We start from the raw sequence: 11,930 nt of genomic DNA, 5'->3' as shown, positions 1-11,930 counted from the left end.
TTCCTTGTGGTCTGCACATGGTTTTGGGCTGAAAACAGCTTGGGGCTGGTGGTGGGCATGGGGGGATAGGTCATAAGCCCAGACCAGGAAATGAGAAGTTCTGGAATGCTGGCCAGGAGCCCAGGCAAGCTGCTGAGTGCAGGAGCTCTGTCTTGGACAGGCAACCACTCACATGGGACTATGAAAGGATCAACGTGAGCAACTCCCATCCCATGCTTTCCCCTTCTCTCTTCGTTATGCTCCAAAAAAACAGAGTTGGTAGATACAAAGTGGACGGAAACAGGTGCCAAAACTTGGAGGAATGAAAGAGGACCCACAGCAAGGAGCAACCAGGGACAACTGGAGTAGCCAGCAGGCACTGAGCTGGCAGCACTCGCCAGAGCCGGGCAATGATCTTGGGGCTGAGCTGGTTCAGCTTGTCCATGAAAAAATCCCACTGATGCTTTGGGTGTTAGGGGTGTTTCCCATGGCATGAGATGAAGGGAGAGGGGCAAAGCCACCCCCTCGCCTCCATGGCTGTAGCTGCAGGGAGGATGCTGCCAGCCCTGGGCAGAGCCTGAGCCCTTGCTCCTCAGCCTAATTAACTCACCCTTGCTGATCTAATTGGAGCTGAGCAGAGGTGCAATTTGTGCTCATTTACCAGAAGCAGCAGGAGTTTCAAAAAAAGCTGCTCTGTTGGGTTCATGGGGAAGGCTGGGAGAAAGTCAGCAAGAATTCTCATCCATATGAGGTTTCCTGCAGGTATCTCTGGGTTACTGAGCCCATATAGGTTGTACTGGGCCCATATAAGTTCTACTGAGCCCATATAGGTTATATGGAACCTATATAGGTTGTACTGAGCAGACAAAGGTTATTCTGAGACCATATATGTTGTACTGAGCCCAAATAGGTTGTACTGAGCCCATGTAGATTGCACTGAGCCCATACAGGTTTAATGAGTCCATGTAAGTTCTACTGAGCTCATAAAGGTTGTACTGAGCCCATCTATGTTGTACTGGGCTCATCTAGGTTGTACTGGGCCCATAAAGGCTGTACTGAGCTCAGACACAGACAGACCTCTTGGGTGCAACTCAGCTGAGTTCCATGCACACAGAGCTCCTCTACCATGTCCAGGAGGATGGTGGATGCTTCCAGATATTCCATGACCAGAAGAAACCCTTTGGAGAGCAACAACAGAGGAAGCTGGTAATTTCTCATGGAGTTGGTCATTTCTCCCAAGTAACAAGTGATAGGACAGGAGGAAATGGCCTCAAGTTACACCAGAGGAGGCTTGGGTTGGATATTAGGAAAAATTTCTTCCTCAAAAGGTTGTCCAGCCCTGGCACAGGCTGCCCAGGGCAGTGGTGGAGTCTCCACTGTCCCGGAGGGATTTAACAGACATGTGGATGTGGCACTTGGGGACATGGGTCAGTGGTGGCCTTGGCAGTGCTGGGAGAAGGATTGGACTTGATGGTCTTAGAGGGCTTTTTCAACCTTAATAGCTCTGTAATTCCATAATTCTGTGAATGTGGTCCCTGCTATCCCTCACCGAGTAATCCCTACCTGCTGCATGGTGCTTTGTATTTCTTCCCAAAAGCACCACTTGTCTGAAGTGACCACAGAGCTGCATCACCCCAGTGCTGCCTTGCCTGGAGCCCTGGCTGAGCTCTGCCTTGGGCAGGGAGGTTTGGGGATTAACAGTGATGTACAAGATAGAGGTTCATGGGGACACAAGATGGAGATGGAAAAGCAGTCTTATCCTAGGGAGCATCCCACCAAGAGATGAAGCTGCTGCCTGGTCCCTCCCTGGGAAACCTGCATGTCACTGTCCTGGTGCAGATGCTCTGAGGTGCGCTGGAGTGGCTCTGCTCCTTCTTCTGCTGTTGTCCTTGCACTGAAAGTGGTCCCAGCAAACAGGGTTTGGTGCTGAGTTGGTGTTCAGTGCTCCCATCATGAACAGGAGATGTGGAAGTCTCCAAAGATGCTGTTTGAGTGATGTGGCTGTTCCATCCTCCCATAACTTTCTTTATTGCCCAGACCCATCACATCCACTTTCCCTGGCTGCCTCCAAACATCATCTCATCTTTTGTGGTATCAGCTTCTCCCCCGCCATCAGGCATCACGCCCCTGCCAGCTCTTTGTTGGTGGGAGTCAGGCTTTTTGCTGCCTCTCAGTTACCCCTTTACTGCAGCCCTGCTTTGGAACACTGTCATAAAAGGCACCCCATAAATTTTATATGGAACAGTAAAACGTTTTTGCCTTGGCTGCAGTTCCCTTGCTGTTCACTTGCTCCGTCAGCAAAGACCAAAGGCATGAGCTCCAAGCTCCATATCTCGCTGCTGGCTCCTAGCAGACAAAACTGGGATGACATTGCTTTTGATGGTTTGGTTGCAGGAATAAGCCTTGCACTGGTCATGGAGCAACACTGATGCCTTCTGTCTGAGGGACGCAGCCATGGGGGCACAGGACATCTGGTCTCCAAAAGGAGACACAAAAGTCTCCCCTCTGCTCTCTGCAATGAGGCAGGAAGGGCTCTTAACCCTAACCATAGCCCTAACTCTAACCCTAATCCTAATCCTAACCCTAACCCTAATTATGAATGAGAGAATCACAAATAGATTTGGGTTGGAAGGGACCTTAAAGCTCATCCAATCCCATTCCCTGCCATGAGCAGGGATACCTTCCACTAGACCACGTTGCTCCAAGCCCTATCCAATCTGGCCTTGAACACTTCCAGTGGTGGGGGAGCCACAACTTCTCTGGGCAACATGTGCCAGGGCCTCACCACCCTCACAGGGAAGAATTTCCTCCCAATATCCCATCTAACCCTGCCCTCTGGCAGTGGGAAGCCATTCCCCCTTGTCCTGTCACTCCAGGCCCATGTCCAAAGTCCCTCTCCAGCTCTCTTGGAGCCCCTTTAGGCACTGGAAGAGGCTTAAAGTTCTCCCTTGGAGCCTTCTCTTCTGTGGGCTGAATACCCCCAGCTCTCCCAGCCTGTCTCCAGAGCAGAGGGGCTCCAGCCCCTCAGACCATCTCCATGGCCTCCTCTGGACTCGCTCCAGCAACTCCACATCCTTCTGATGTTGGGACTCCCACAGCTGGAGGCAGCACTGCAGGTGGGGTCTCACCTGAGCAGAGTAAAAGTGACCCCTGATCCAACAGGGATGTGAGGGGTGGGCTGAGCTTTCCCTTCAGACAACAGAAGTGCAACCATGGGTCCCCATTTATCATCCCTGTCCATTATTATCCAACCAGCCAGCTGTCTATCCACATCCATACTTTCCCAGACATAACTTTTTGGGTGCTTTGGCTTTCCCTTCCTTAAGTGGCATGGAAGAGAGAAGAGCTTCACCTTGGCTTACCCTGAATGCTAACCAGTATCAAAGCCCTGTGTTTCTCCTAGGACTGTAAAGAACCATCCCAGAGGAGCTCTGGGAGCACACACAAAGGCCACGTGGGTTGGTGACCACCCTCTGCTCACAGCAGCTAATGACCAGGAGCCTGCCCTAATGACCACACCTCCCCACAGGGGACCTCTCAGAGGCCACCTTCCCCGAGGGGGTGTCTCTGGGGATTAACCCTTTTAATTGGATCAGCAGCCACAGATCAGAAGCCAACACTTCGCCATGGGTGGCATCGCCTTCCTTGCCCTGCTCCTGCTCCCTACGTCCGTTTGCCTCGGCAGGGATCACCCCATTTCCACCCCGAGCTGTGAAGATGGGGCTGATTCGGGGGCTGAGCTGACACAGTGCCGTGGGACCTTTCATCTCTTGCAACACTGGCTGTGTTTGCACATCTGTGAGTGAGGAGAAACCTCAGCTTGTGGTTGCAGAGATGATCATGGAAGTGTAGAACTGGGTTTGAAAAGATCTTCTCACTCTCCCCAGGAGGGTGGAGTCAGGTGGGGTTTGGGCTTTTCTTCCGTGTGACAGAACAAGGGGAAATGACCTCAAGTTGTGTCAGGGGACATTTAGGTTGGATATTAGGGAAAATTTCTTCCCCAAAAGGTTATTCAGCCCTGGCACAGGCTGCCCAGGACAGTGGTGGAGTCCCCATCCCTGGAGGGATTTAACAGCCACATGGATGTGGCACTTGGGGATATGGGCCAGTGGTGGCCTTGGCAGTGCTGAGGGAATGGTTGGACTACATGATCTCAGGAGGGCTTTTGCAACCTAAATGATTCTATAATCAGCTCAGTCATGGATTGTTTGGGAAAAGATGAAGCTTTCCAAGACCTCTCTGCATAACCTGGCTGACACATCAGAAGGAGTTTCAGCCAGCCTGGACCTTTGCTTATATGGATAAAATCCATGATAAGAAATCCAGCACCAGCTGGTTGCACCACCAAGCTGGAGGAGTGTCATGGGTCTCGATGGTGTCCCATGGAGGCAGCCTGATGTCTTTAGAGCAAAAAAGCCTCACAGCAAACACCCAAACCCAACTTCGGGATTTCAAATATCTTGTCCAAGAGAACCTGGCGTGGACTCAGACACCGTCTCTGACCCAAGCCAGGAGGAGAGGGGGACATCAGCTCTTCTCGATCCTCAGGGAGATGTCATGATTTAATTGCTGCTTCTACAGGATTTGCATCTCCTGGCACTTCTGCAGGACCCAGATCTCTTGCTGCATCTTCCCTGGGACCCATGTTTCCTGCCAGCCCTCTTGTAGTCATCTCTCCTCTGCTGTGGTCTGCTTGGAGTTCAATAAGTGCATCACGTCTCCCATGGCTGGTCCAACCCATGCTGAGACACCTCTGGACTCCGCAGAGAGCGTTTGGGCAGTGGGCACAGTTTGGGTCCCCAGTACTAGGCAGGCAGGGACTGGCTGGACCCAGTCCAGCTGGAAGATAAGCCAAAAATGTTTTCCCCTTCAGAAATGCTGGAACTGCAGCCAAGGGAAGGAGGGGCATCCCATCCTCGGAGAAACTCATCTTTTGCCTGGACACAACCCTGAGCAACCTGCTATAACTTCAAAGTTATCCCTGCTTGGAGCCAGAGGTTGGACCAGGGACCTCCTGGGGTCCCATCCAACCTGAATTGCCCCATGGCTATGTGCTCCAGGATGGATGGCAAGTCACCATCAGAAATCTTGGCTCTACCTCTGGGGTCTTAGGGCTTTTTTATGTCAGAGCCATGCTATTTCATGCTCTATTATCAGGTCAGTCAAAATACTTCTCCAAACTATATGTCCATGCCAGCCACACTCACTTCCTTGGCTCCTGCTGTTTTCCATTGCGTCAGATTTTCAGTCATGCAAAATATCTACTTTCACCTTTATCTGCCTGAAGGGGAAGCCAATACCTCTTGGTTATGTTCACTGGAGTCTCGTTCCCCACTGGGCAAGATGGGAAGAGCCAGTGCTGGTGACGTGCACTGGTGACGTGCTCAGTTTGAAGTGTCACTGCATCATTAGGGCTCTGCTATGGGGAAATAAAGTCACAGAAATGAAGGCTTTGTTGGGTTTGGTGCTGCTCCAAATGTCCTAGGTGAACCTCTGGAGATGGGTTGAATTTTTAAGCATCTCCCAATGAACTGGGATGTGCATTTTCATGTCACCTTCCCCCAGCCAAAGTGGGGGGGAATTTCTCCTGAAAGGGATAGGATTTGCCTTAAAACAGGGCTTGCAGCTCTCCGTAGAGACCCACGTGCCATGTTGGCTCTCCTCTGTGCATCCTTTTCTTTTTCAGCCATGAGAAATGGAGAAACCAGAGGGCCGTCCGTGCTGCACAGCTCACAGGTTGTTCTCGTGCCACCACAGACCTGTCTCCTCTCCAGACTAAACAGTCCTAACATTTCCTGTCTCTTCTCACAGAGAAATGTGTCTGTGATCACTGTTTTCTCCTGTTTCTGCACCTTTTTGGATGCCAGAGCAGCTCAGGGTGTACCTAATCTGGGGGGTTGTCCGAGCTGCTGGGGAAATGAGCTCGCATTTCCTTGCCTCTATCTTTGTCAAAGCTCCCCAAAGCTGAGAAGCAAAGAAATCCCTGCAGAGAAAAGCTTTGCCAGCAAGTCAGGAAGGACTACCTAGACACTGGAAAAAGCCCCTGACTGCCTGGAACATGGGTGCAGGGAAAGAGGTGATGAGAAAAACAGGGAAATCCTTGGAGATGGTGGCTGGTGGGGCTGGAGGTAGAGGAGGGATGGGAGGTGGAGGAAATGTGACCAACATGGCATGACCAAAACCCTGTAGGTCCTTTCCTCCATCATGATGCTTCTCTGCTTTCCACGTGTGATGTGGCCATCCCCAAATGCGGGGTTTCCAAAGGACAGACCAGTGGTACAAAGGAGCTGGTGGGTTATCCCATGCTTGTCCTGGCCTGTGGGATGTGGGAGAGCCACCCACAGGGAGGGTTTTTCTCCCTCTCCTATTTTTTTGGTCATGCAGTCCCCAGGCGAGACCCCTGTTTGTACAGGCTGGATAAATGTGAAGGGAACTGCTTACAAGTCCTTCTCACCAGCGTTGCCAAAAGACCATGATTCAGTGCTGTTTTTTAGGGTAGAAATGAATTAGTTCGGGCCCATCACAATTATCTAACTCAACGGGCACAACAATAGCCCACTGTTTAATGGTTGTTCATGGCCCTTTAGCACCATCTGGGTCGTCTGATCAGGGACTTTGAGAACAGTTGAAAATGAAGTAAGAAGGATTGCTTGGCCCAGGCACCCCTTTTTGCCTCCCAGCTGCACAGACAATGAAAATAATCCCGATGGACCCATTAGACACAGGGAGGGGGACTGTGGAGCAAACATCAACACATGCCCTCTGAGCTGCAGGTTGGTGTCCCCAAGTGGTGGGCGGCGGCCTTCAGAGAAGCAGGGGAGAAAAGCTGGCCACATGTCTAAATAGCAAAGAGTTGCACCCTGGACATGCTCCTCTTCAAGCTTCGGGGGTTGAGTTTGAGTGGGTGACGCCTGAGATATTCCCATGGCAAGGCTGGGGGTTGAAGAGGTCTCTGCTGCTGCTCAGAAGGACTCGGACCGCTCTGGAGATGGGGCTGTTTCTTGTGCATGCTGGAAGATGGATTTGGAGGTTTGCCAAGTTGGGCTTGGGCTTCCCTCAAGGTGGGAGGGCAGCTGGGTGCTCACCAGGTGCAAAGCTACCCTGCGAGGGGCTTGGAGCCTGATGGGAATCCAGGACAGGCTCACTTAGTCTGCCCTTGTGTGGCCACTTGAGAAACAAGGCTCCCATATCGTGTAAGTGAAGTGATGCCACCCCTGACAGCCCCTGCCATGGCCTTCCCAGCCGCCAGCCTCCAGGTCCCAAGGTCTCTCCAGTAGCTGGCTGTGATCTCCCAGTCCCACCAGTCCCAACTTCCAGCCCCACAGTCTCTCCAATCTCCATCCCAGCTTCTCCAACACCCAGCTGTGAGCTGTGTCGCTGGCACCCAGACCCCCAAACACACACAGGTACCTGTAGAATAGAGCCAGGACAGGGAAAACAGTCAGAAATGGAGCTCAACGAAGGAAATGGAGATTAATGAGACAAACTGCTCCAACTGGGGACAAATGCAGTGCCCATCCAGCTGCTTTGACAGAACTGGCCCATTTATCCCCTTATCCCTCTATTTCCACATTTGTTTCTCTCCAGACCCTCTTCATTCCTCCCTTTGCCCACGATCAATCTGTCTGGATGGGAAATGTAAGCAAGTGTGTGTGTCCCCCCCCTGCAGTGTCAGTGTCCATCCAAACAGGCCAAATTTAGTTTCTATTAATTTCTTTTTACACCCTGCCTGTCTCTGTGTCTAGCTTTAGCTTGGTGCTGAGTGCTCCAGGCTGCAGTTTTCACAGGAAAACCTGGTAAAGTGGAGTTTTGCTCACTGAGGCAGGAGTTTACAAGGAGGATTTGGCAGGGTGGCCGCAGAGAGACCCTCGGGGGCTCCTCCAAACCCTGTCAGGCTTCCGGCTCCTGTTCTGTGGCAGGACAATCCTCTTGAATAATGAATAATGAATGGAAATACTGATCCCCTTCCAAACTACTTTTAGCACGTCCCGAGAAGTTACGCAGAGAGAAGTTACGCAGACACCGTTGTGGGCTCCTTCTCCTCCCAAGTGGAGCGAGGGAATCTGTATCCTACTGACGCAGCAGAGGAGAGCTGCACATTGTCCTGCCCTCCATGACCTTCCTGGGAAGTCAGGAAGACCCAGTTCCACAATGGGTGGAGGCTTTTAATACGTGACCGTGGCTGCATCGATCCATGGTGAGGCTGTCAGGGATCACCACCTGGGCCAAGAGGTTTCCAGGGGAAAACCTGGAACTGGAAATCACTTTGCTGCCTTCCCAAGATGGATTATTGGCATTTGAAGCTGAATGTGAATCTCAAAAATGAATAAAAAAAGGTCAGTTAGAATTGAATATAATTTGGCTCTTCACCTAAACAACCACCAGCCAGTGACAGATTCCCAGAATTACTGGGACAAACTCCCCAGACAGTGTTCTGCTAATAAAAAAGAGATCACATGACTGGCGTTGGATTTCCAGATCAACCTCACCAAATGCTGACCATGGTCCCCCAAAAAGGCATTTGGATGCCTCTTGCACTTGAACCTGCCCTGCAGATCCGAGCAGCTCTGGTGCAAATCAGGAAACAATCCAAGGGAGTTTTGTCCTTCACAGCATGGCCAGAGTTACCTCTAACACATCCCAAAGGATTTTGAGGAAGGTTTTATCTTTGAAATGGCAACTGAACCCTTTCTAGCTGATCATTGCCTTGGTAGAATCCTCTTCCCATGAGCCAAAACTTGAGTTTTACCTCTCTTCCTTGGCCAGGCCAAGGAAGGACTTGGTGGCCCTTTGGGTCATGTTACAGGTCCCAGGGGAAAACAGAGTATGGGCAGCATGTGGAGCAGTTGTGGGAGCTGGAACTGGTTTGGTTCTGGCTCATTGCTCTTTCTTTTGGTGAGACCAGCAGAAGAGTAGCCTGATCTCTGCATGAGGCTCCAAAATAAGCCTGGGGTGATGCTCTTACCAACCCCTGTTCATGGTGGGGATGGTCCCTCCTCCCCCTTGAAATTTTGCACCCCTGGGGAGCAGCCGTGCTCTCCACACCTGGTCTGGGGAGGAGGGATAACGTCATCCACAGCTCCTTGGCACACAGGCGATGGCAAAATCCCAGCCAGAGGAGAGGCCAGCTGGGGGAAAACTTGTGGGTGAGCCCACGCCAAGTCTCCCAGCTGGGAATTGGTGGGGAGGGCTCAGGCTCTGCTCCTCTCAGGGCCTGTGGTTTAATTCCCTTTACACCAAGGTAAGGGCAGGGAGGAGGAAACTCCTGCAAGCAAAAAACCCCTGGGATTTTGTTCTTCAAATGTCCTGGTTAGGGATGATCCAGAGGGGAATGTCAGTGGAAGATTTGTGGGAGATGACATCCTGGTGACCCTTTGGGATGGACTCAGCAGGGTGGGTGCCCCAGGACTCTGTGCATGCTCCTCTCCTGTGTCCTTGTCTTCTTCCTTCTCTCCATTGTTTGGGTTCTTGACAAATCCTAGAGCTTTTTTAAAGACTCATCAGAGCATTGTGATGGGTCAGATGGGCTCCAGTCCTCGCTTTGATGCCAGCAGGGCAGAGTCTGCTCCCTTTCTAGCCTGCTGGAAGAGGTGGGATGTTGGGGAGCAAATGCTACTTCTTGGGTGTTTTTTTTTCCACTGTAGTGAGTTTTGAAGTTCCCAGCCCCTGGCTGTGGCACTGCTGAGACTGACAGAGGGGAGTGTGCAGACACCCCACCCCTACAGCCTTGTGTCCCCAAACTAAGGAAAAACACAAGAAACAGGGTGAGTAGGAGATTCCCCTTCCTTGGGGTGATTCCCCTCTCCCAATTCCTTGCAGGAGATGGGTCAGGGCTTGGATGAGGATGTCACATCCCAAACCATCGTACTCAATAGCCAGGGACTAACCTGGTACCACCATTTGAACCCACCCATAGTTTTTGGTCTTGGAAAAGGTCTGAATTCAAGGCTGCAGCACCAGGAACAACTTTGGCCCCCAGTTTTAGGCCTTTTTCAACCTAAGTGACTCTATAATTATACTCCTGATTTGCATCCAAGTGGGTAACACTCCCAGCACTTGGAGATCAGGTTAGAAATGCTTTTCTTTATATATGATATTCCTGAGTTTCCACCTCAGGAAGAAATCAGAGGCTTTTTCCTGCCTGGTGGGCATCATGGGGGGACATCCAACCAGCCCAGGAAACCAAAATACTGTTTCCCAGCCCACAGGAACTGACTTTTCTTTCAAGCACTCAGCTTCGAGACAGGATCCAGGCAGTCCTGGCATAGGAAAGCCTTTTTTAGCCCAGTTTTATCCACACAAGTGGCAATGCTGGTGTGGGATGGACTTGGATGGACAGGGTGAACTCCCTGAAACCCATCCTTAATTTTGGCCTCCACAAGGACTTGGAGAAGTTTCGAAGGTGGGTGCAAGCACGGATCAGGACCAACCCAACCAGGGATGGGATACGCTGGGATTTTAGCAAAGCTTTTGGTATCACCTCCACCAGCATCCTCATGGTCAAAACTGGGGTGATGTGGAGTGATAGGGACACTCCTACTGCAGGAATCCCGGGGATAGAGGGGTGGGACTGGCTCAGGTTGGTTGTGGGTGATGTAGCTGGGCTCCTTTGCAGCATATCTGCCAAGTCCCATACCTCCCAAATTTACTAGCCAAATCCTTTCCTAGATGAACTCAGTGAGTGTGGGTAAAAAGGGCTGGGGATTTGGGCCATTAATATTTGAATATTAAAATATAAAATGTATGGTGAGAATGGCTGTGGTGGTGGTGGGTGAGCAGGACCTGGAGCAGCAGCAGCAGAGGAGGAGGAGAAGGATGAGGAGGAGTAAGAGGAGGAGGAGGGTCAGATCTCCTCTTGGATAAACAAGTCAAAAGCCTTCAAGACCCCAAATTTAGCAGTTTGGATGACCCCAAATTTAGCAGCACTAGGGTGTGCAGGTGCCATGGTGGTGATGTGATGATGTGCTGTGCATCCACAGTGTGGATGCAGCCACCAAACCCATGGAAACAACTCTCAAAAATCTGCAAACAGCCCCTTGGCACCCACAACACAGAGGGTAGGTGGAGGAGGAGATTTAATTCCCTGGGGAAGGGGGTGCTGTGTCCCAGCTCCAGCATCCCTGGGTGGGTAAGGCTGTTTCACTGCTGGAGCTACAACAACATCCCAGAAAGTTAATTCTGGCACCTCCTGCCTCGGCACAGGGCAGGCACCACATGGCACTGAGCCAGACCCTCTACAATGCCAGGAGGGAGCGGCATCAGCATCAGCCATGCCAGGCACCCCATCCCAGGGCTGTGTTCCTTTGTCAGGGGGGTGGCCTGGGGGCAATGGAGTGGACTTTGGGGATGTGGCTGGGATACAGGGGCATGAGAAGGAGTGCAGGGCTGAGATCCCAGATTTTAGGGGCCAGATCTTCCCGTTAATGCCTCTCTGGCCTCCCTGAGTGGCTCTGCCTGAGGCGTTTCAAGGACCATGGACAGGCCTTGGTACAGAGATGGGGCTCAGCTCCAGGGACGCACTCCCGGCTATCCTGTGAACCACAAGGGACCTGAGAAGAGCAGGGATGTCCCTGGGTTGGCTCAGACCTTGCAGCTGGTCTCTGTACTCCCCCAGCAGACACAGGTCTCCAAATTGGCAGGACCAGTCCCCACAAGCATCCCTGTCACTAAAATGACACCATCCATCAGCAGCTGGCACTGAGCTCTGCCACCCCTCCCCAGCCTCAGTCACACCCTTCTGCGTGCAGGGCAGGGTAACATCCCAGTGCCAGCTCCCCAAACTCCCCTGACAGGAGGCTGACGAGTCCCCTGCACCAGGGTCCTCTCCAGCTGCCTGCACACCCCCTCAGAGCAGAGCCGGTAGCCGAGAACCTGTGCTGGGACCAGAAGCCCGTCCAGGGAATATAATAAAATTAAAGCTCATTAAGCACTTAGAGAAGGGTTTGCATTGA

Source organism: Manacus vitellinus, unplaced genomic scaffold (genome assembly GCF_001715985.3).
Source record: "Manacus vitellinus isolate BGI_N305 unplaced genomic scaffold, ASM171598v3 scaffold_34_pilon, whole genome shotgun sequence".
NCBI classification, from domain to species: domain Eukaryota; kingdom Metazoa; phylum Chordata; class Aves; order Passeriformes; family Pipridae; genus Manacus; species Manacus vitellinus.
Note: the sequence above shows the minus strand (reverse complement) of the source record.